The sequence below is a fragment of the Pongo abelii genome, chromosome 10, assembly GCF_028885655.2.
Source record: "Pongo abelii isolate AG06213 chromosome 10, NHGRI_mPonAbe1-v2.0_pri, whole genome shotgun sequence".
Classification (NCBI taxonomy): Eukaryota; Metazoa; Chordata; class Mammalia; order Primates; family Hominidae; genus Pongo; species Pongo abelii.
The window spans coordinates 98,042,051-98,064,313 of NC_071995.2; the positions used below are offsets into that span (position 1 = coordinate 98,042,051).

The window sequence follows — 22,263 nt, forward strand, 5'->3', positions numbered from 1 at the left end:
TGATTAGTGATGCTGAACATTTTTTTCATATGTTTATTGGCTATTTGTATATCTTCTTTTGAGAAATGTCTATTCATGTTCCTTGACAACTTTTTGAAGGAATTATTTGTGGGTTATTTTTTTTTCTGATTTCAGTTTCTTGTAGAGGCTGGATACTAGTCCTTTGTTGGATGCACAGTTTGCAAATATTTTCTCCCATTCTGTGGATTGACTGTTTACTCTGATAATTATTTATTTTGCTATGCCAAAGTGTTTTAGTTTAATTAGGTCCCATTTATTTTTGTTTTTGTTGCATTTGCTTTTAGGGTCTTAGTCATGAATTCTCTGCCTTGGCTGATGTCTACAAAAGATTTTTCAACATCATCTTCTAGAATTTTTACAGTTTCATGTCATATATTTAAGTCTTTGATCCATCTTGAGTTGATTTTTGTATGTGGTGAGAGATAGGGAACAAGTTTCATTCTTCTACATGTGGCTTGCCAGTTTTCCCAGCACCATTTATTAAATAGGGTGCCCATTACCAAATTTATGTACTTGTCTGCTTTGTCAAAGATCACTTGGCTGTATGTATTTGGCTTTATTTCTGGGTTCTCTATTCTGTTCCATTTGTCTATGTGCCTACTTTTATACCAGTATCATGCTGTTTTGGTAATTATAGTATTGTAGTATAATTTGAAGTCTGGTAATGTGATGCCTCCAGATTTGTTCTTTTTGCTTAGGTTCACTTTGGCTCTTTGGGCTCTTTTTGTGGTTCCATATGAATTTTAGAATTTTTTTTCTAATTCTGTGAAAAATAATGTGGGTATTTTGATGGGAATTGCATTGAATCTATAGATTGCATTGGGCAGTATGGTCATTTTTCCATGAGCAAGGGATGGGTTTTCATTTATTTGTGTCATCTATGATTACTTTCAGCAGTGTTTTGTAGTTTTCCTTGTAGAGATCTTTCACCTTCTTGGTTAAGTATGTTCCTAGGTATTTTTATTTTTTTGCAGCTGTTGTAAAAGGGATTGAGTTATTGATATGATTCTCAGTGTGATCATTGTTGGTGTATAGCAGTGCTATGGATTTGTGTACACTGATTTTGTAACCTGAGAATTTACTGAATTTGTTTATCAAATCCAGGAGTCTTTTGGAGAGTTTTTAGAATATTCTAAATATAAAATCATATCATCTGCAAACAGCAATAGTTTGACTTCTATTTGAATGCCTTTTATTTCTTTATCTTGCTTAATTGCTCTGGCTAGGACTTCCAGGACTATGCTGAAAAGGTATGGTGGAAGTAGGCAACCTTGTTTTGTTCCTGTTCTCAGGGGGGAATGCTTTCAACTTTTTCCCATTCCATATGATGTTGGCTGTGGGTAGGTCATATATAGCTTTTATAGTTTGAGGTAGGTCCCTTCTATGCCTCACTTGTTGAGAGTTTTTATCACAAAAGTATGCTGGATTTTGTCAAATGCTTTTTCTGCGTCTATTGAGATGATCATATCATTTTGTTTTTAATTCTGTTAATGTAACGTATCACACTTATTGACTTGCATATGTTAAACCATCCCTGCATCCCTGGGAGGAAACCCACTTTATCATGATGAACTATCTTTTTGATGTGCTGGATTTGGTTAGCTAGTATTTTGTTCAGGATTTTTGCATCCTACGTTCATCAGGGTAATGAGTCTATAGTTTTCTTTTTCTGTTGTGTCCTTCCTGGTTTGGGCATCAGGCTGATACTGGCTTCTTAGAATGATTTAGGAAGGATTCCCTCTTTCTTAACCTTTTGGAAGTTTCATTCTCCTTTGAATGTCTGGTAGAATTCAGCTGTGAATCTATCTGGTCCTGGGCTTTTTTGTTGTTGTTGGCAATTTTAAAATTATGGATTCAATCTCACTGCTTGTTATGGTGTCTTTATGGTTTCTATTTCTTCTTGATTTAATCTATGAGGGTTGTATGTTTCCAGGAATTGACTCATTTCCTCTAGGTTTTCTAGTTCATGTGTGTATAGGTGTTCATAGTAGCATCCAATGATCTTTTGTATTTTTGTGGTATTGGTTGTAATGTATCCAGTTTCATTTCTAATTGAGCTTATTTGAATCTTCTCTCTTCCTTACCTGGTTAATCTAGCTAATGATCTATCTATTTTGTTTATTTTTTCAAAGAATCAGCTTTTTATTTCATTGATCTCTTGTATTTATTTGTTTGAATTTCATGTACTTTTGCTTTGATCTTTGTTATCTCTTTTCTTCTGCTAGCTTTGGGTTTAGTTTGTTCTTGTTTCTCTAGTTCCTTGAGATACAACATAAGGTTGTTAAAATTTGTGCCCTTCCAGTTTTTGATGTGGGCATTTAGCACTATAAACTATCCTTTAGCACTCTAAACTTTCCTTTAGCACTGCTGTTGCTGTATCCCAGAGAATCTGATAACTTATTTCATTATTATCATTCAATTCAAATAATTTTTAAAGTTCCATCTTAATTTCATTGTTAGCTCAGATATCATTGAGGAGCAGGTTATTTAATTTCCATGTGTTCTTATAGTTTTGAGGGTTCCTTTTTGAGTTGATTTCTGGTTTTATTCTGCTGTGGTTTGAGAAGACACATACGATTTCGATTTTTAAAAATTTATTGAGGCTTCTTTTCTGGCCTGTCATATGGTCTATCTTGAAGAATGTTACGTGCTGATAAGAAGAATGTATATTCTATAGTTCCGGGGTAAAATGTTTTGTAAATATCTGCTAAGTCCATTTGTTGTAGCATGTCATTTAAGTCCACTGTTTCTTTGTTGACTTTACTTCTCAAAGATCTGTCTAGTGGTGTCAGTGGTAAATTAAAATCTTCCACTATTGTTATGTTGCTATCTCATTTTTTAGGTCTAGCAGTAATGTTTTATAAATCTGGGAGCTCCAGTGTTAGGTGTATATATATTTAGGATGGTAATATCTTTTTGCTGGATTGACCCTTTTATCATTATATAGTGACCATCTTTGTCTTTTTTTTTTTTTTTTTTTTTTTTTTTTTACCATTGGTGCTTTGAAGTCAGTTTTGTTTGATATAAGACTAGCTACTCCTGCTTGCTTTTGGTTTCCATTTGTGTGGAATATCTTTTTCCACCCTTTTGCCCTCAGTTTATAGGAATCCTTCCATAAGGATTCATCTAATGAATCTCCTGAAGACAGCCAATATTTGGATTCTGATATTTTAAAATCCATTCTGCCATTCTGTACCTTTTAAGTGGAACATTTAGGCCATTTACATTCAACGTTAATATTGAGATGTGATATTCTGTTCTCTTCATCATAGTAATTTTTACTTAGTTTTTTTCATTATGTCATTGTTTTATAGGCCTTGTGAGTTTTAAGCTTTCCAAAGGTTTGATTTTGATGCATATTGGGTTTTGTTTTCAAGGTTTAGAACACCTTTTAGCACTTCTTGCAGTGCTGGTTTGGTAATGACAAATTCCCTCAAGATCTGTCTGAAAATCACTTTATTTCTTCTTCATTTGTGAAACTTAGTTTTGTGGGATATAAAATTCTTGGCTGACAGTTGTTCTGTTTAAGAAGGTTGAAGATAGGACCCCAGTCCCTTCTGGCTTGTCAGGTTTCTGCTGTTAGTCTGATAGGTTTTCCTTTGTACGTTACCTGATGTTTTTGTCTTACTGCTCTTGGAATTCTTTGCTTCATGTTTACTTTAGACAACCTGATGACTATATGCCTTGGTAAATATCTTTTTGCAATAAATTTACCAAGAGTTATTTGAGCTTCTTGAATTTGATATCTAGATCTCTAGCTAGACCAGGGAAGTTTTCCTCAATTATTCCCTCAAATAAGTTTTCCAGACTTATTATTTTTCTCTTCTCTCTCAGGAATGCCAATTATTCTTAGGTTTGGTCATTTTCCATAATCCCATATTTCTTGAAGACTGTATTCATTTCTTTTGATTCTTTTTTCTTTATTTTGTCTGACTGGGTTAATTCAAAGGCCTTGTCTTTGAGCTCTGGAATTCTTTCTTCTATTTGTTCTAGTCTATTGCTAAGACTTTCCACTGCATTTTGTAATGCCCTAAGTGTATCTTTCATTTCCAGAAGTTCTGATTGCTTTTTCTGGATGATATCTATCTCTCTAGAAAATGTTTCAGTCATATCCTGAACTGCTTTAATTTCTCTATGGCGGTTTTCATCATTCTCTAGTATCTCCCTGAGTAGCTTAATAATCAACCTTCTGAATTACTTATCTCACATTTCAAAGATTTCATCTTGGTTTGGATCCATTGCTGGAGAGCTAGTGTGATCTTTTAGAGATGTTACAGGATCCTGTTTTGTCATATTACCAGAGTTACCTTTCTGATTCCTTCTCATTTGGGTGAACTATTCCTTTTAATTATTCTTAAATTTATATTTGATTTGACTGTGGTTTTTGTTTTTATATATCTTTTTTCCCCTAAAAGACGTGACTTTAATGCTTACAGTTAATTATAGCCTAACTTAGTTCTTGGTGCTTTCAGGGGTGAAGACTCTGTAAGATTTCCTTGGTTATAGTCTTTGCATGATGGCTTTCTCATATGCTGGTTGTATTAAGAATGTGCTCAGTGTGTGAGCAAGTTCACTGTTTCCTATGGGGTTGGAATGGCAGAGGTCTCTTGAAGCTTATCTCATTCTCCCATGGCATGTGCTTATTTATTTATTTATTTATTTTTCCCCAGTATTTTATTTGCTGATTTGATGGTTCAGGCTTCAGGCCAATAGGGGAGGTGTCCCTAGATAGGAACCAGCTGTGGCTAAACCAAGTAGGTAAATACAATACCCAATGGTGGGTAGAGGTCCCAGCCTTGACGGAGGTGGCTGGAGGAGCTCACAGTGATTTGCACTGAGGTCTTATCAAGGGGAAGGGTTGCAGTCACCTCAGCTCCCCTGTCAGGTCAGCAGGAAAGTTATCCACCTCTCAGACGCACTCCTGTCCTAGTGCTCTGGCTATGCAGATCAGATAGGCACCTCTTTTCATCTGTAGGAATGTTGATACTCCAAGTAGAGAGGAAGTGACTCTGTATCTTATGCAACCCTGACCCTGCAGGGTGCTCCTCCTGTGGGGATGCAGTAACCCTGACATGTTTCAGAAAGGCTGTCTATTGTTGTACCCATGCTGAGTTCCCATGGGAGAAGCCCCAACTGTGCCTGCCATGGTGGACAAGGCAGGGAAAGACATCTCCTTCTCCAAGGCCCATCAAATGCACCAGGGCTGATTGTTGGGTTAGAGCTGAAGAATTTCCCTGTTGAACCCAGCACTGGAACTGTGCTTCTGCTGAAGGAAACTTCATACCAGCAGAAAGATCTGGTGCTCAAGGCCTGCCATCCAGGTCCTTTTGAACCACAGGGTGTTCCCTTGATTTGGTATACTCCCCCTTCTCCTAGGAGTTGGGAATGCCTGGAAGCTAGACTATTGTGAATGTTGTTGAAGAGCGAATTTCTTATCAAATTTACTATGTATTTGCGGAATATATCTCTTGTTATTTCCCACTTGATTATCTTTAAAGTTTTGTTAGACAACAAACAGCTGTTTCAGTTTCTTCTGCATTGGCAAATTACAATTACCATCATCATGACATAGACATACTTTTCTATGTTTGTGTATTAAAGGATATATACTGAGCTTTGAGCATTGCTTAAAATGAAGGTGAGCTGAAGAGTGGGAACAATTGGGTCAGGCAAAATGGGAGAACTGATTAGCATTGCCTATATAAAGTTAGACATTGTTTATAGGTTTTAATTCAGTGCTACAAGCATGTATGTCTTTAGTAATTTGTAAAACATTCAATATGGGGGGGACATTTTTCAAATGTAATGTGATTTATATTTTTTATTGTTGATTCATATTTCATTATATTATGATTTGAGATTGTGACTTATTTCTCTGATGTGTTGAGATTGCCACAATGACCTAATAAGTGGTCAATTTTTCTCAGGGTTTTATGTGTGCTTGAAAAGAATATATATCTTCTGTATTGATGGGCACAAAGTCCTAGATATGTCTATTAAATCAAGCTTATTAATTCTATTGTTCAATAGTTCTATTCTAATATTATATTTCTTCATTTGTCAATATTCTGAATGAAACATGACATTAAAATCTTGCAAATATTGTAGATTTCTGTTTCTCAAAATCCTATCAGTTTTGGCTTTTAATGTTTCAAGGCTGTGTTGTGTATTGTTGTATGTAAAAAAATTACAGCTATGATATCTTCTTGGTATTGTGCTTTCTGTGGTTTGATTCTTTTAATATTATAAAGTATTCCTCTTTATCCTTTTTAATGTTTTTAGCTTTCAATTAAATTTTGACTAATGATAGTCCTGCAATGCTGTTCTTTATATTGGTTTTGCTTGATCTTTCTTATTTTAACCCAATTCTTTCAAATTTTCTGTGTCACTGTGATTTAGGTTTGACTCTTATAAAAAGCATATAGCAAGAATTTTAAAAATTGCATCCAACATAATCTCTTTGTCTTTCATTAGTTATCTTCTCTTTCGCATTTTTGGTTTGCCATGTTTCTTCTTTGCTTCACTCTTTTTTCCAAGAACTAGGGACATTTTAATTAATAAATGTTGCTTTATTCTTTTAGTCTTCATTTTTGGTTTAGAAGATATATTTTCCTAATTTTTAGTGGTTTCTCTTAAAATTTTTATCAGAAATGTCTTTTAACAAAAATAAAAATTATTAAGTATCATTGTTTCTCTAGTTCTTTAGCAAACCTCTATCTTGCTTGTTTTTATTGTCTGGAAATTTAATATGCCCAGCTGCTCATTCTCAGCAGAGGGGCAGACTTTCTGGCCCCAGCTCCAGTGAAGCTCTTTTAGACTCCATTACCATTAAAAATGCAGTCTCCCCACTGCTCTGCCCACTTCTGGACCAAGTCACCAGCTGGGCTGCTATTCAAGTCCCACTTTCTATTTTGTGCTTCTGATCCAGTTGAGCATCAAGATATTTTCTTTGTTTTTCAGCACAAGTAACATTTATAATTTTCTGTTTTTCTATTTTACCTTTCATTATTGTTTTGGAACACTGGGCAGGAGAAAATAGGGGAAGGGTTGCTTTAACAAAAACTTGACAGATCTTGCCATGATGTCAGAGCCATTATACTTCTATAATAAGAAAAATGTTTACATTAATTTAAAAATGAATACAGTACAAATGCAATCCCAGAACTTTGGGAGGCGAGGTGGGCAAATCATGAGATCAGGAGTTCGAGACCAGTCTGACCAACATGGTGAAACCCCAACTCTACTAAAAATACAAAAATTAACTTGGCATGGTGGCACACACCTATAATCCCAGCTACTCAGGAGGCTGAGGCAGGAGAACCACTTGAACCCGGGAGGCAGAGGTGGCAGTGAGCGGAGATCACGCCATTGCACTCCAGCCTAGGTAACAGAGCGAGACTCCATCTCAAAAAAAAAAAAAAAAGTACCCACAAATGTATATACACCAAATGTTCACATTGATTTAAAAACTATGCACAGCAAAGAAAGAAAATACATCAGAATATTAAATTAGTTGCTGCGATAAGTATGATACGGCGAAAGTACTTTTTATTCTTTTTACATTCTATACATTGAACAAAATTAGTAAAAATTTATTCTATTTTATAATGAGAATATATATTTTAAGCTACTAGAAGAGAAAAGAAGCATTATATTAGTAGCTATGCTAAAAATTTTAAAGTAACAATACAATCCAACAGCAATTAAAAGGTAGGCATTTTAAGTCAGCTCATACTTTCAGAAAGGTATGTCACCGTATCTCAAGATTTAGACAAATTGCTTTTACACACGTGGTTATAGTAACCAAAGTATGCTTCAGTTGAAATGATAATACAGCATCCTCACAGATGCCTGTGACTAAAGGTCAGTTACTTTCAAAAGGAATGGAGTGCTTAGCTGATTCAATGCTCTCGACTTGTTTACGGCATAGCTTTTAGCATTCCATTATTCTCTTTTTATTGCCTTTATGCACAGGTGAAAACCACAGAAAACACTAGATGATTATTTGGTAATAAACTGAATGGTTCTATGGAAATGAAAAGCATAGAAAACCTATGTGAGTAAATGGCACCTGCAGTTTTTCTCTGGATTCTGCATATAAACAGAATAGGTTCTCTCACAGAGAATGAGCCTGGCTAAATTTGATAGTTAAATATACAGCTCTGGATGTAATAATAGTCTTTGAACCTTCTCGAATCCCAGTATCCAGAGTGCTTTAAGCTATTATTTTGCCAAGTACTGTAGATAAAGCCTCTCTGTTACCCTATGTTTAATATGTCTTCGTTGTCTTAGTGTCTTACACACCTATTTGACCTGGGAAATAGTATGTCCTCAACAAATGTTTGTGGAACAAATGAATTGGTAGATAGATGGATTAATGAAGAATGATTTTATGAAAAGAGACGGTTCTGAAAAGTAAAAGGAAATACTGAATTAATTTGAATAATGCACTGAGAACTACAGTCATTTCTCAATGCCAGATTTGCTTCTGAATTCTTATCTCCTTCAACAAACTATTCCCCTATTCTGTTTTAGTTTCCACAAATGCAATATGACATCTGATGATAAATGTGATGAAATCATAGATCTGGATATATTTTGCATATTAATTATTGACTGAGATTAAATAACAAAATTACTTTTAATTCTTTATTTTTCTAAATTATTCAAACCTCATCTGTTAATACCCAAAAATAATACCTAAGAATAACCTACTTTTCTCTTTTCCATTTTTGTATAAATTGCCTCTGAAAGGCCAACTGAAGAACTATTGTGAGCTTCTTGAATTTGTGTATTCTAATGTAAACATAAAAAGTAATCTATTAGATAAAATCTAGAATACAATATAATCAATGTAAAATTGTTACTTTTTAAACATACAGTGTGACTGTGTTGTATGTCAGTTAGTTGTGTTAATGTTACTTAGAGTCTAGGACTATGTAAAGACAGAACTAGTAGTCTTCATATAATATTAAATGAATAGAAAATGAATTAGTAAGTCTGCAGTAGATATATCTGACAAGTCTAGAAAATGCAGGTAGGGTGAATAGGTGTTAAATATGAGACAACAAGCATTATGTAAGATTTCTATAAGATTATATTTTCAGTATAAAACTATTTCCAAATTAATGTTGTATGCAGCAGCTCCTAAATAGAGCAAAGTTACTGAGTGATTCCATGAAGTAAGAGCTTAAGGCTGGGCGTAGTGGCCGAGGTGGGCAAATCACGAGGTCAGGAGATAGAGACCACAGTGAAACCCCATCTCTATTAAAAATACAAAAAATTAGCCAGGCGCAGTGGTGCGTGATTGTAGTCCCAGCTACTGGGGAGGCTGAGGCAGGAGAATGGCGTGAACCTGGGAGGCAGAGCTTGCAGTGAGCTGACGCGCGCCACTGCACTCCAGCCTGGGCGACAGAGCGAGGCTCCATCTCAAAAAAAAAAAAAAAGAGCTTAATTGTCAGTATGCGCTGAAATTACACAACTGTGAGTTCGAAGAGCTATAATGATATTGCCTCTTTTTTAATTTTTATTTTAGGTTCAAGGCTACATTTTCAGGTTTGTTATATAGGTAAACTCATGTCACAAGGGTTTGTTGTACAGATTTTTTAATCACTCAAGTACTAAACCTAGTATCCAATAGTTATTTATTCTGATCCTCACCCTCTTCCCATCCTCCACCCACAAGTAGGCCCCAGGGTCTGTTGTTCCCTTCCTGGTGTCCATGACTTCTCATCATTTAGCACCCAATTCTAAGTGAGAACATGCAGTATTTGGTTTTCTGTTCCTGTGTTAGTTTGCTAAGGATTACGGCCTCTAGCTCCAAGGCTCAAAAAATAAACTCAAAACCATGCAATTACATGGAAATTAAACAACCTGCTCCTGAATGACTTTTGGGTAACTAATAAAACTAAGGCAGAAATCAAGGTGTTCTTTGAAACTAATGAGAGCAAAGATACAACATACCAGAATCTCTGGAACACAGCTAAGGCAGTGTTAAGAGGGAAATTTATAGCATTAAATGCCCACATCAAAAATTTAGAAAGATCTCAAATTAACAACCTAACATCACAACTAAAAGAACTAGAGAAACAAGAGAAACCCCAAAGCTAGCAGAAGACAAGAAATAACTGAAATCAGAGAGGAAATGAAGGCTATCAAGACATGAAAAACCATTCAAAAGATCAACAAATCCAGGAGCTGATTTGTTAAAAAAAATTAATAAGATAGGCCACTAGTTAAACTAATAAAGAAGAAAAGAGAGAAGGTCTAAATAAACACAATCAGAAATGACAAAGGGGATGTTACCACCGACCCCACAGAAATGCAAATAACCATGAGAGGCCACTATGAACATCTCTATGCACATAAACGAGAAAACCTAGAAGAGATGGATGAATTTCTGGACACATACACTCTTCCAAGACTAACCCAGGAAGGAACTGATTCCCTAAACAGCCCAATAACAAGCTCCAAAATTGAATTAGTAATAAATAGCCTAACAACCAAAAAAAGCCCATGACTAGACTGATTCACAGCCAAATTCTACCCGATATACAAAGAAGAGCTGGTACCATTTCTACTGAAACTATTCCAGAAAATTGATAAGAGACTCCTTCCAACCTCATCCTATGAGGCCAGCATCATCCTGATACTAAAACCTGCCAGAAGCACAACAAAAACAGGAAACCTCAGGCCAATATCCTTGATTAACATTGATGCAAATATCCTCAACAAAATACTTGCAAATTTAATCCAGTAACAGACCAAAAAACTAATCCACCACAATCAAGTAAGCTTCATCCCTGGGATGCAAGGTAGGTTCAACATACACAAATCAATAAATGTGATTCATCACATAAACAGAACTAAAGACAAAAAACACATGATTATCTCAATAGATGCAGAAAAGGCTTTCAATACAATTCAACATAAAACCTCTCAATAAACTAGGTATTGAAGGCACAGACCTCAAAATAATGAGAGCCATATATGACAAACCCACAGCCAACATCATACTGAATGGGCAAAAGCTGGAAGCATTCCCCTTGAAAACTGGCACAAGATAGGATGCCTTCTCTCACCACTCCTATTTCACGTAGTATTGGAAGTCCTGGCCAGATCAATCAAGCGCGAGACAGAAATAAAGGGCATCCAAACAGAAATAGAGGAAGTCACACTATCCCTGTTTGCAGACAATATTGCCTCTTTCAGGAGCATTGAAAATAACTCTTGTCAAGGTTTCAACTGCACACTAGCCAGGATAATCTAAATTTAAATATTACAACGTATAACCAAAAATAGTAGTTAAAAATCTGTATCTTTAATAGATGCAAGGTTATTGCAGAAGTTTAAGGAGGGTGATGCAATCAGATTTGTGATTTTAAGATTACTTTGACTGCAATGTGAATAATAAATTCACATTTCTACAAAGAAGATACAATCTACAGAATCTCTGGGACACACCTAAGGAAGTGTTACAAGGGAAACAGGACTTTAGGAGACTATTGTAATAGTCCAGGACAGTTATTGGTGGTGACAGAGATTAAGAGAGGCAGATGGATTTGAGAGATATTTAGGGATAGAAATTTACATAATTACCCTCATCCTACTGTTTATTCAAGTTAAAAGTCACAAGACCTGGTGCTTATTTGAATATGAGGAATTGATAGAGGGAAGTGGCAATAATGACCGCAGGCTCCTGTAGCTGGATGAATAATTAAATCATTTACTGAGATGAGAAATTCAGCATGAAGAAAAGGTTTGGCGGGAAAGATGTGGGAGTTTAGTTCTAGATATGCTAAGGTTGAGGTGCCCTTGGAGATATACAAGTAAATGTATTAAGTAGATGATATTAAGTGGATATACAAGTAAAGATATTAGGTGGATTGATAGATGGGCCTGGAGTTAAGAGAAGTGGTCTAGCCTAGAGATAAGTATTTGGGAGTCTTCAGCACGCTGATTGTAACAGAAGCCGTACTATAGATGAGAAAATTTATAGAGAGAAAAAAGTAAATAGAATAAAGAGGACTTTTTATGAGCCTTGAGGAACTCTCAACTTTTAGTTGTGCAGAAAAATGTCAGCCATCACAACAGAGGAGGAGCACCATAAGAAGATGAAAATCTACCTTAGACAGCAAAGGGAAGAAAGGGTCTCCAGATGGAGGTGTCGCCAACCTGTGCTTCTGAGAGGTTAAGAAAAAGTGAGGATTGAGAAATGCCCTTTTTGATTTTGTGACATCAAGGTCATTAGTAACTTTAGAAAGCGCATTTCCACAGAGTAACGGGGAATAGACACCTGACTAAAGTGGGCTGAGAAGTGAAAACAAAGAAGGAAAATGAACATATTGAGAGCACGGGAATAAAGAGAGAACAGTAGCTGAGTCATCAAGTGGGATCAAGGAACTTTTCATTTATTGTTTAGTTGTTTTTGCTGTTAGTTGTTCTTGTGGTTTGCTATTGCTCTTCAAATGATAAAGACCTGAGCGGATTTAATTGTTGATGTGTACAATGCAGTAAAAAAGGACAATTCACTTTGGGAGGCCGAGGGGGGCGGATCACGAGGTCAGGAGATTGAGACCATCCTGGCTAACACGGAGAAACCCTGTCTCTACTAAAAATACAAAAAATTAGCCGGGCGTGGTGGCGGGCGCCTGTAGTCCCAGCTACTCAGGAGGCTGAGGCAGGAGAATGGGGTGAACCCGGGAGGCAGAGCTTGTAGTGAGCTGAGATCGTGCCCCTGCACTCCAGCCTAGGTGACAGAGGGACACTCTGTCTCAAAAAAAAAAAAAAAAAAAAAGGACAATTAAAATTATAGAGGAGAGAAAGACTGAATGCAGGGGTCAAATTCCTGAGAAGGAAAAGACCTGGCGCACAGAAGATGGAGCCGACCTTGGGCAGGAGAAGGAAAATCCCCTGTATCTTAACAGGAATGGGGAGCAAGAGGAAGGTTACAGGGCAGTTGCATTTAAACGCCTAATGAAGGAAGTTAACAAAGTTCCATCTGGTAACTTCTATTTTCTTTATGAATTAGAATATGAGACCATCTGCTGAGAGTGAGAGACAAGGGAGGAAAAGTATCTCAGGATTGAGGAAAGCAACACAGAACAAGAGTGGAATGTGAAGCAGTGTGGTAAGTCCACTCTACTTTCATGAGCATGAACTTATGAATGAATGAATGTTTACCTTGTTATTATACATACACTGACATTATAGGAGAAATTCTGTTGCATAGGATAGCATACACGACATCATAAAGAGCCTATATTCCCATATCATCAAATTATCAACTTAGCAGTTCATTGTATCTTTAGAAATCTTACTAGTCTACAATTCATGTTATTCACACACAGTGCAAACAAAATTGATTTCAGGGGAGAAAAAGTGTGTGTGTCTGTGTGTGTGTGTGTGTAGTTTATAATATTGTTTTCCAACTACAACACATTTCCACCAAGTTGAGCAAGTTGAGATGATTATATTTTTTAATTGGTAAACTGTCCATATGGATGAAGGAGGCAGGTAATTCCCTTCAGGTACTGCTTCCCTTGATTTCTCTCTTTGCCCATCCATGAACTAGCACTGGTTTACAAATTCATCATGTAGATATCTGCTTTAATAAATGGCTAAGACAGCACCGAGCACAGAGCAAATGCCAAATAAATAATTACTGTTTGATAAAAGTGCTTCTTATCAGCAAGGCCAGTATTTGTATGTAAAATAATGCTTCCATGGGGCTCAAAAATAGTTTGCTCTCTTAAATGAGTTAAATATACCCACAGAAATCATGTTGACACTACCCACTTGCTCAGCAGAGATAAACATTTGTTCTAGTCCAGTCTGAATTCATTTAATTTCAAAATTTTGGCATTATAATTAAGGAAGTTTCACCATTCAAAAAATATTTAGGTATAAACAAGTTACAGAATCACCCTCACACTCCTACCTATTTCAGATGTTGCAGAAGGTATAGTAGAGTGTGGATTATTCACCAGATGGCATTTTCATTTCAGGTTGACCACAGTCCAGTAAGCACATTAGCAAATCGAACAGAGGTAACTAGGACCCACATTATCTTGGCATGCAGCTGCTGAATGTGTCCTTTTTTATCAGAGATCATCTATTCTCTTTCAACACGATTGGAAGCAGTCTTTGCTGGTGTTTTTGTAAATTGCTCATTAATCAAAATGGATTTATTGGGCATCCATAGTATAAAAAGCCTGTACTAAGTGATTCAAAATAACGGTTGCCTAGTTACCTTAAAATGGAAAAATTCCCCTAGGAAGGTTAAAATCAAAGGAAAAGGAGACAAGAAAACATTACATTTGATGACACCTGGCTATTTCATAAGGGATTTTACTGCCATTACAGCCATTTTCTTTTAAACATAATATCCATCCACTGATTCGTTCATTCAATTATTCATTCATTTATGCAAGTGAGTCACCACTATAATTACACAAGGTCTTTTGCTTGATGCTATAAAGGAAACAAATAGGATTCAATAGTGGTCGCATAAACATGAGTCTTAGCAAATTCACCAAGCAAGTGCTAGACTACTGTTGGTCTTTATTTAATAAGTCCAGTACTAGAACAATCTCATTCTTTACTTCATGTGAAATCTGTAGTCATGAGGCATTAGTAAAATGCTCCTTGGAAAGAGTATCCTTCATTTTCTGGTTGAATTGTAAAATCTTGCTGAATACAGATCTACTAATAAGTTGCTTTTATTTAAACTAAACTAATACATCTGATAATATTTTTTCCTGTGGTCAGGATTAGATTTATTTTGTACTAGCCCTTCTAGTTTTTAATACAAGAGACCACAGAAAGGAAAGTTAACTTTGATTTTCTGAGCAAATGCATATTGTATACCATGAATACACAATGTTGCCAGTCACAACCAACCCTCAGCTGCTCAGCCTCTGAGAGATGCAAGCCAGGCAGGCTGTGTGCTGTACTGTGGCCCAAACATCCTCAATTGCCTCTCCCTATTATGTATTGAATCTGTGTGCTCAGTTTTAATCCCTATATTAGTTACCTAGGGGTGCTTTAACAAATTACAGCCATCCCTCAGTGTCCAAGGGGAATTGGTTCCCAGACTCCCTATTGAGGAGGATTGGGTATTTGAGGATACCCAAATCCATGGATGCTTAAGTGTCTTCTATAAAATGGTGTAGTATTTACATATAACCTATGCACATCCTCCTGGATACTTTAGATCATCTTTAGATTACTCGTAATACCTAATGCTACATAAATAGTTGTTATACGGTATTTTCTTTAGACAATGATGACAAGAAAGTAAGTCTGTACATGTTCAGCACACACCCGACCATCCATTTTTGCTTCTGACATATTTTTAATTTGTAGTTGGTTGAATCCATGGATGTGGAACTCACAGATACAGAGGGCCAACTATACTAGTAACTGAGTGGCTTAAACAATAGAAATGTATTGTGTCACAGCTTTCAAGGATAGAAGTCCAAACTCAGGGTGGCAGGGATGGTTCCTTCTGTGGGCTGTGAGGGAAGGATCTGTCCCAGGCCTCCTTGGTTTGTGAATGGCTGCCTTTTCCTGTTATATCTTCACATTGTCTTCCCTCTATGGGTGCCTGTCTCTGGGTCTAAATTTCCCTTAAATAAGGATACTGGTCATATTGGATTAGGGTCCACTTAATGGCTTTATTTTAACTTGATTATCTTTACAATGATTCTATATCTAAATTCCCCAAATAAGATCATATTCTAAAGTACTATAGGTTAGGATTCCATCCTTTCTTTTTGGGGGCATAATATAAGGGGGGACACAATTCAATCTATAACATAACAGTCCCTCTTAATACTTGGTCACCCCTCAGTCTTTCTCTTTCTCTCTCTCTCTCTCTCTCTCCACCCCCACCTCCATCACCTCTTCTCTCCAGGAAATCTTCATGCAGTTTTGTATAGAGTAGTAATGCCCATTTTGTCTATAAGCCTAAGCCATGTTACCTAACACAGTTAACCTAAAGCATTGAATGCATTCCCTGAAGTACAATTCTCAAATTTCCTTGGCTCCTTATTGTCCAAGTGTCAGCATTCTCAAGGTGAGAAGGATGAGCTTTACTCCTACATGCTTCTCAGCTTTGTTTCCCCTTTGCCCTTCTCTGCTGCAATTGTCTTTGTTCTGGCCACTGTCATTTCTTGCTCAGTGTACGCACTGATTTGCTAATGAATCTTCCTGCTTTCAACTTCATCTCTCTCCAGTCTATACTCCACATTGCTTCTAGAGGGATCATTCTAAAACAGAAATCTGATCATGCCATGTTCACTTCTGCTGTCAGATGAAATTCAAACTTCTGCCTGTTACTCCTTGTTCTTTATGCATTCTATCCTAGTATCATTCTATGCTCTAACCATGCCAAGTGGGCATAGTCTCTGAATGTACTCTGTTCTTTCACCCCCTCTGCATCTCTGCACACACTGCCCCTTGCCTGGAGTGCCATACCTTATTCATCTATCTAACTCCTTCTTTGAGGCTAGCAAATCATGTAGCACCTCCTCCCACAAGCCTTCCTTCATTCACATTCCTCCCCTTCTACTCTCCCAGAGCACCCTATGCTTATGTTGTTCATTGCCCTTATTATCCTTAATTTTAAAACATTCTAAGCTCCTAAAGGTCAGTACTTATACCTTTTGCTCTGTTCCTTATGCAATATTTAGCACAATGCCTAGAACATCAGAGGTACTCAATAAGTGCTTATTGAATGGATCAGGAACTATACGGTATTTACCCACCAAGATCAATTTGAGGGTCTCTAAAAGACTCGTGTGCATCAAGAAATGTCTCCACATTTGCAAATTCTACCTTTAGTCAACGAAGAATTTAGTAACAAAGAGAATACATCAGTAACTCCAAGAGAGGTCAGTAACTTCCCTGAGTTCTCCAGATCAGTTAGTTGGCCCTAAGGGGGAAATGCATAGCTGGGTATGAGTCATAAGGGACTAGTCATAGCAGTTGAGAGACTTGGAAGTAATAGGATTGATGCAAAATCTAAACTATGGGTTAATGGAATCAACAGAGGAAAAAATGCAAACTATTTCCTTACCTAACCAGAAAAGAAGTAACAGTTATGTTGATGCTCTCCTCTACCTGCTATAGCGCTTATGGGGGGCAATTCTGTGGGGCTGAGTGGCTAAGGTTTCATATAAAATTGCATAGAAACTGTTTTGATCTATATTCATCCCAATTCTAATCATTTTTTTAAAAACGCAAAATTTCCCTTTAAATTCTGGACTCCTTTACCTTAGAATTCATGATCACAGCCCAAAGACTATCAATTATTATGAATTAAGCCTGGGTCAACTGAGCAAACTGGCTTCTTCTATACTAAACCCAAGTGATCAAACACAATTGGGGAAAATTATATAGCCATGCAAACTAAGTCTTTACCCAATTTTAACAACAACAACAAACTCGGGCATTGTAGGAGTTTATATTTTCTGAAAGTGGCTGCAAGAATATCTTCTTATAATGTGACTTTAGTTAACACTCCTTCATCAAGGGGAGGCAAGAATTAAATTCCCTCCACTTAAATGTAGGCAGGCTTTTGACTACAATGGAAGTGATGTTGCCTTCTGACGTCTCATTCTCTTAGAATGTTTGCTTAGAATCCCATCACAGACCACGAGAAAGTCCAAGTAGGCCATGGCAGCGATATGAGTATGGATCTTGAGAATAAAACCTCCAGACCCCAGTTAAGCTTCCCCCGTTGACACCACCTGGAACAGAGACAAGCTATCCCTGCCAAGCCCTCCCCAAATTGCAGATTTAAAAGCAAAACAAATGACTGTTGTTTTCACTCACTAAGCTTTGGAGTGGTTTGTTATGCAGTGACAATAACCAGAATAGATTTCGATAGTTGGATATGGGGTGCTGCCAAAACAAATACTTAAAATATGTGGCATTAGCTCCGAGATTGGGCAGCAGACAGAAGCTGGAAGAGCACCAAAGCCAGTGCCTGTCAAGCCAAAAGGGCCAAGGAAGGAATGGATTTGTGGAAGCCTTAAAAGCTATAAGAAAGGTGTTGGTGAAAGCTTAAAGGAAAGAAAATGTAACTGGAAGCTGAAACAAAGTTTCTTCTCTCTCTGCAGTGTTTTACCTAGATCTGTGGCAAAAATCTAAGACTCACTCCCTCTCTCTGTGCATGTACAAAGAAGAGGTTCAGTAAGCAGGGTGATGACAGCCTTCAACAAGCCAGGAAGAGAGCCTTCACCAGAACCTGACCATGCCAGTACCCTGCAGATTTCCAGCCTCCAGAACAAGGACATAATAAAAATGATGCAGCTTTCTCTTAGTTCTTTGGGGATGCTTGCTCTCAGAATCCAGCCAGTAGTTGGGAAGAAACCCAAGCAGTGCCTAGAGAGCAAAAGAGGCCTCCAGTCCATTGCCTTAGCCAAGTTACTGGTACATAGCCAACACTAACTTGCCAGCCATGTGAGCTGGCCATCTTAAAAGTGTTCCTCTATTCCCCAGTTAAACAGCCCAAGATCATAAGATGTGACACAGATAAGCAGTCCCTGACAAGCCCTGTCAAACTTGCAGATTCGTGAGCAAAATAAATGACTAATGTCAGTTTGTTTTGGGGTGGCCTGTTAATAACAATAGATAACTGATACAGGCATCATCTCCTTTATGTCTTCCTCAAGCTCCAGGTAAGGTTAAGTACTCCCCTATTTTTGCTCCCAAAGAAGTCTTTGTGAAACACTATCTTAGCAATTATTGTGCTCTGTTGAATTTAACTCTTCACTTGTCTACCTCTTCGAGCTCAAGGGTAATACCATGCTTTTTGAAAAATTACCTCCTCAAATATATTATGTTTGTCACATTCTCTCTTTCTTCTCCTCTGGAACTTTGATTAGACGTGAAAACTTTGCAGTATATCTTTCAAATCTCTCAGCTTCTCTTTCATATTTTCCACATTTTTGTCTCTGTGCAACATTCTGAAAAATTTCTTGTGGCTTAATTTCCAGTTCACTATATCTCTCTTCAGCTGAATCTCATCTGCTGTTCCACTCATTCATTGAGTTTTAAATTGCATGTGTGTTTGTGTAAGTAATTGGAATTTTTTTCATTTCTAAAAGTTTTTTTTTTCCTCTCCAATATGCTAGGTCATTTTCTTTTAGTTTCTATTCCCAAAAAAATACCTTCAGGCTCACTTTTTCTTTATAATGGCACAGTCATTTTATAGTCTACATCTACTAATTCCAATATTTGAAAGCACTTAAGGTGTGGATCGGCTCTTCCTTGTTTTTGTTGGTTCCTGTTGGAGTTTCTTTCCCTATAGGCTTAATTATTAGAAACTGCTAATTTTAATAATAGGAAAATTATTCATAGAAATTATTTGGGGCCGTGGAGGAGAGTATATTTCTCTCCAGAGGGATTACATTTGCTTCCACTTGATACCTGAGTGTATAACTTTAAATGCATGAATTGACATTTTTTGGACCACCAAGGTGATATGAATTTTGGGTGGCAATCTGTGGGCACTAGTTAGTAGTAATAACTCTTCAGGAATTTCCCACCCCCTGACCTGCCTTGTTCTGCTCACAACAAATCATCTTTCCTTGGAGTCCCCTTGGGATGGGGAATACAGGATTACCTCTGATTCCTCTGAGGGTGTGGCCCTTGGAATCCTAGTTCTATGGAGGAAGGATTTCCTATTATAGGCTCTGAGCTGTGCAGGCTGTGCAGATATTTGTTTTCTGTATCCAAAGCCACAGAAGCCTTGAGCACTGAAGTTCATTAGCAGGTTCAGTAAGTTCCTCCAGGACAAATGTGGCTTTAGTGCGGCATTTATTTCCTACCCTCACCAACGTTTTGGCTTGATTATTTCTTACTAACCAACTAATAAAAAGAAATTCCTAATTTAGATGTGATTCAATTTCTGTAATTGTCATATCAGCTGTTTGATACTTTTAAGAAGTATTTGTTTATATTGTATCGGCATTTTTATTTGTTTTCAGCAAGAGTTGACCTGAGTCTGATCAGCCTTGTTATCTGTGTCCATGTCATTTTCATCCTTGTATCCTCAGCATTCAGAATTGTGCCCCAGCATGCATAAGAACTCAATTAGTTTTTGACTACTTAATCAATACATAGCTGTGTCTTCAATTTTACATTCCTTCCTCTATCACCCCTGATATTCCCCTACCCTCTGTGCCCCAATTAAAGCTCTTTCACATTTGCATATATCTATTTCCTGCATTTTCCTATTTTAATGAAGCTTCCCCCCTGAATATGCTATTTCCCTCATTATCTCTCTTATGGAAAAGTTCTCATTCTTGTCAACTTCCATAGCCTGAGGTCAGCATTGTTTTCATTCTCCATGACTGCTGTGGGTCACTTTCTATTATTTGGCCTTCATCCAAAATCTGATGCTCATCTGAAGTTTACACTATTCTGTTATAACATTCTTTTTGTAATTTTATTGCTATCATATGTGGACCTCCAGTCATATCTCTACATTTCTTGAGGGTTTCAGTACTTGATTCCCAGTATCTACCCCACCTCATCCCCTAGTACAATGCAGCACTATAGCATAGTGTTTAAGAGCACAAGTTAGACAACTCAAGGTCAAGTACCAAATCCACCCCTCATTAACATGTAACCTTGGGAGGCCAGCTAGTGTTTCAATGCCTCAGTTTCCTTATCTGTAAAATGAGAATAATGATATTAGTACCTCACAGCATTGTAAGAATTATATGGAATAATGCATATAAAGCACTTAGAACAGTATCTGCCACATAATAAATGCTCAATAAATTTACTATTTTCATTACTACACTCTTACCTGAAAGGTCTTCCTTCTGTATGTTTACGATTCATTAACACCCTAGCCTCAGTACTGCTCAAAAATCCATTTTTTCACTTGTACAAAATTCCCTAGACTATTATGTATAATGACTTTTCTGAATTTTATTTACTTATTTATTTAGAGACAGGATGTCACTGTGTTACCCAGGCTGCAGTGCAGTGGTGTGACCATGGTTTACTGCAGCCTTGACCTCCCAAACTCAAGCAATCCTCCCACCTCAGCCTCCTGAATAGCTGGGACTACAGGCGTGTGCCATCACGTCCAGCTAATTTTTTAATTGTTTGTAACGATGGGGTTTCACCCAGTTGCCCAGGCTAGTTTTGAACTCCTGAGCTCAAGTGATCCACCCAACTTGTCTAGGATTACAGGCATGAGGTAGTGTCTGTAATAGGCTAGTGCTAAGAATACAGGCATGAGCCATCGCTCCTGGACTGAATTTTAATTTAACCCTTCTTAAGATCTAGCTCTTACTTTTAGCCAATAACCTTTTATCTTACCCAGAAATTGAATCCATTTGAAAATAAATATTTCAGAATTTCTCTATATTCATAACCATGCTGTCTTCTCGCTACTCTCTGGGGAAGCAAGGTCTGTGTTTCCCTAAACTAGCTGAGTTAACTACCCTTAACTTCTACCCATTCTGTTCTGTCTTTTTATTCTTTATCTTCAATACCTTGCTCTATCAGAAAATTCCTCTAAACTTGATTAAGTCTCATTTATCCTAACATAAACTAGCTATTTCCCTCTTGCACCTGCTTTCTTCCTATGTTACTATCATACTTCTTCTTCTAATCTCCTTGAAAGAGTCATCTGTACTCTTTACTCCATTTCCCAGTGTCTAATTTCCCATTTCTCAATGTCTCACTATTAACTTCCAGACGTCTACTTTTACCACATCACTTCTAAAATTTACTATTCAAAAGTAAGTTGCAATTGCATTACCAAACCAAAAAAAAAAAAAAAAAAACCCTCTCTTCAGAACTTTTCTTACAACTACTTTGCAGCATTAAATATATTGACCATCCACTTGAAAATTTCCTCCTTCATTAGCTTTCATGTAATCACTCTGTATTCTTTCTTAAAGTAATAGAAAGAAACTATAATGGTAGTAAAAAATCCATGTTCAAGCATAGGCCCCACTATTGCTCTTAAAACTCTAATTTGTTTATCAGCAAAATAGGGATAATATTTGTCTTGCTTTGTTCACTAGTTTGTAATGCAAAAAATAAAATAAAATAATGAATCTGATAATGCCATAAAAGACATGAAATACATAAAGCAGCTAAGTAAAATTTGATAAGTTGGTAATAGATAGGCTACAGAAAATGATACAAAAAGACTCTTGCTACCCAATTGGCTATGAACTCCTGAAGGACCCAAAGCTGTGTATCTTA

The 22,263-nt window shown here is 36.9% G+C and overlaps 1 protein-coding gene across 5 annotated transcripts in view; it reads right to left on the bottom strand.

The window, feature by feature from the left end:
* Positions 1-22,263, bottom strand: part of ANKS1B (ankyrin repeat and sterile alpha motif domain containing 1B) — a 1,278,065-nt gene that overhangs the window by 749,844 nt on the left and 505,958 nt on the right. The gene's annotated exons all lie outside the window — the stretch shown is intronic.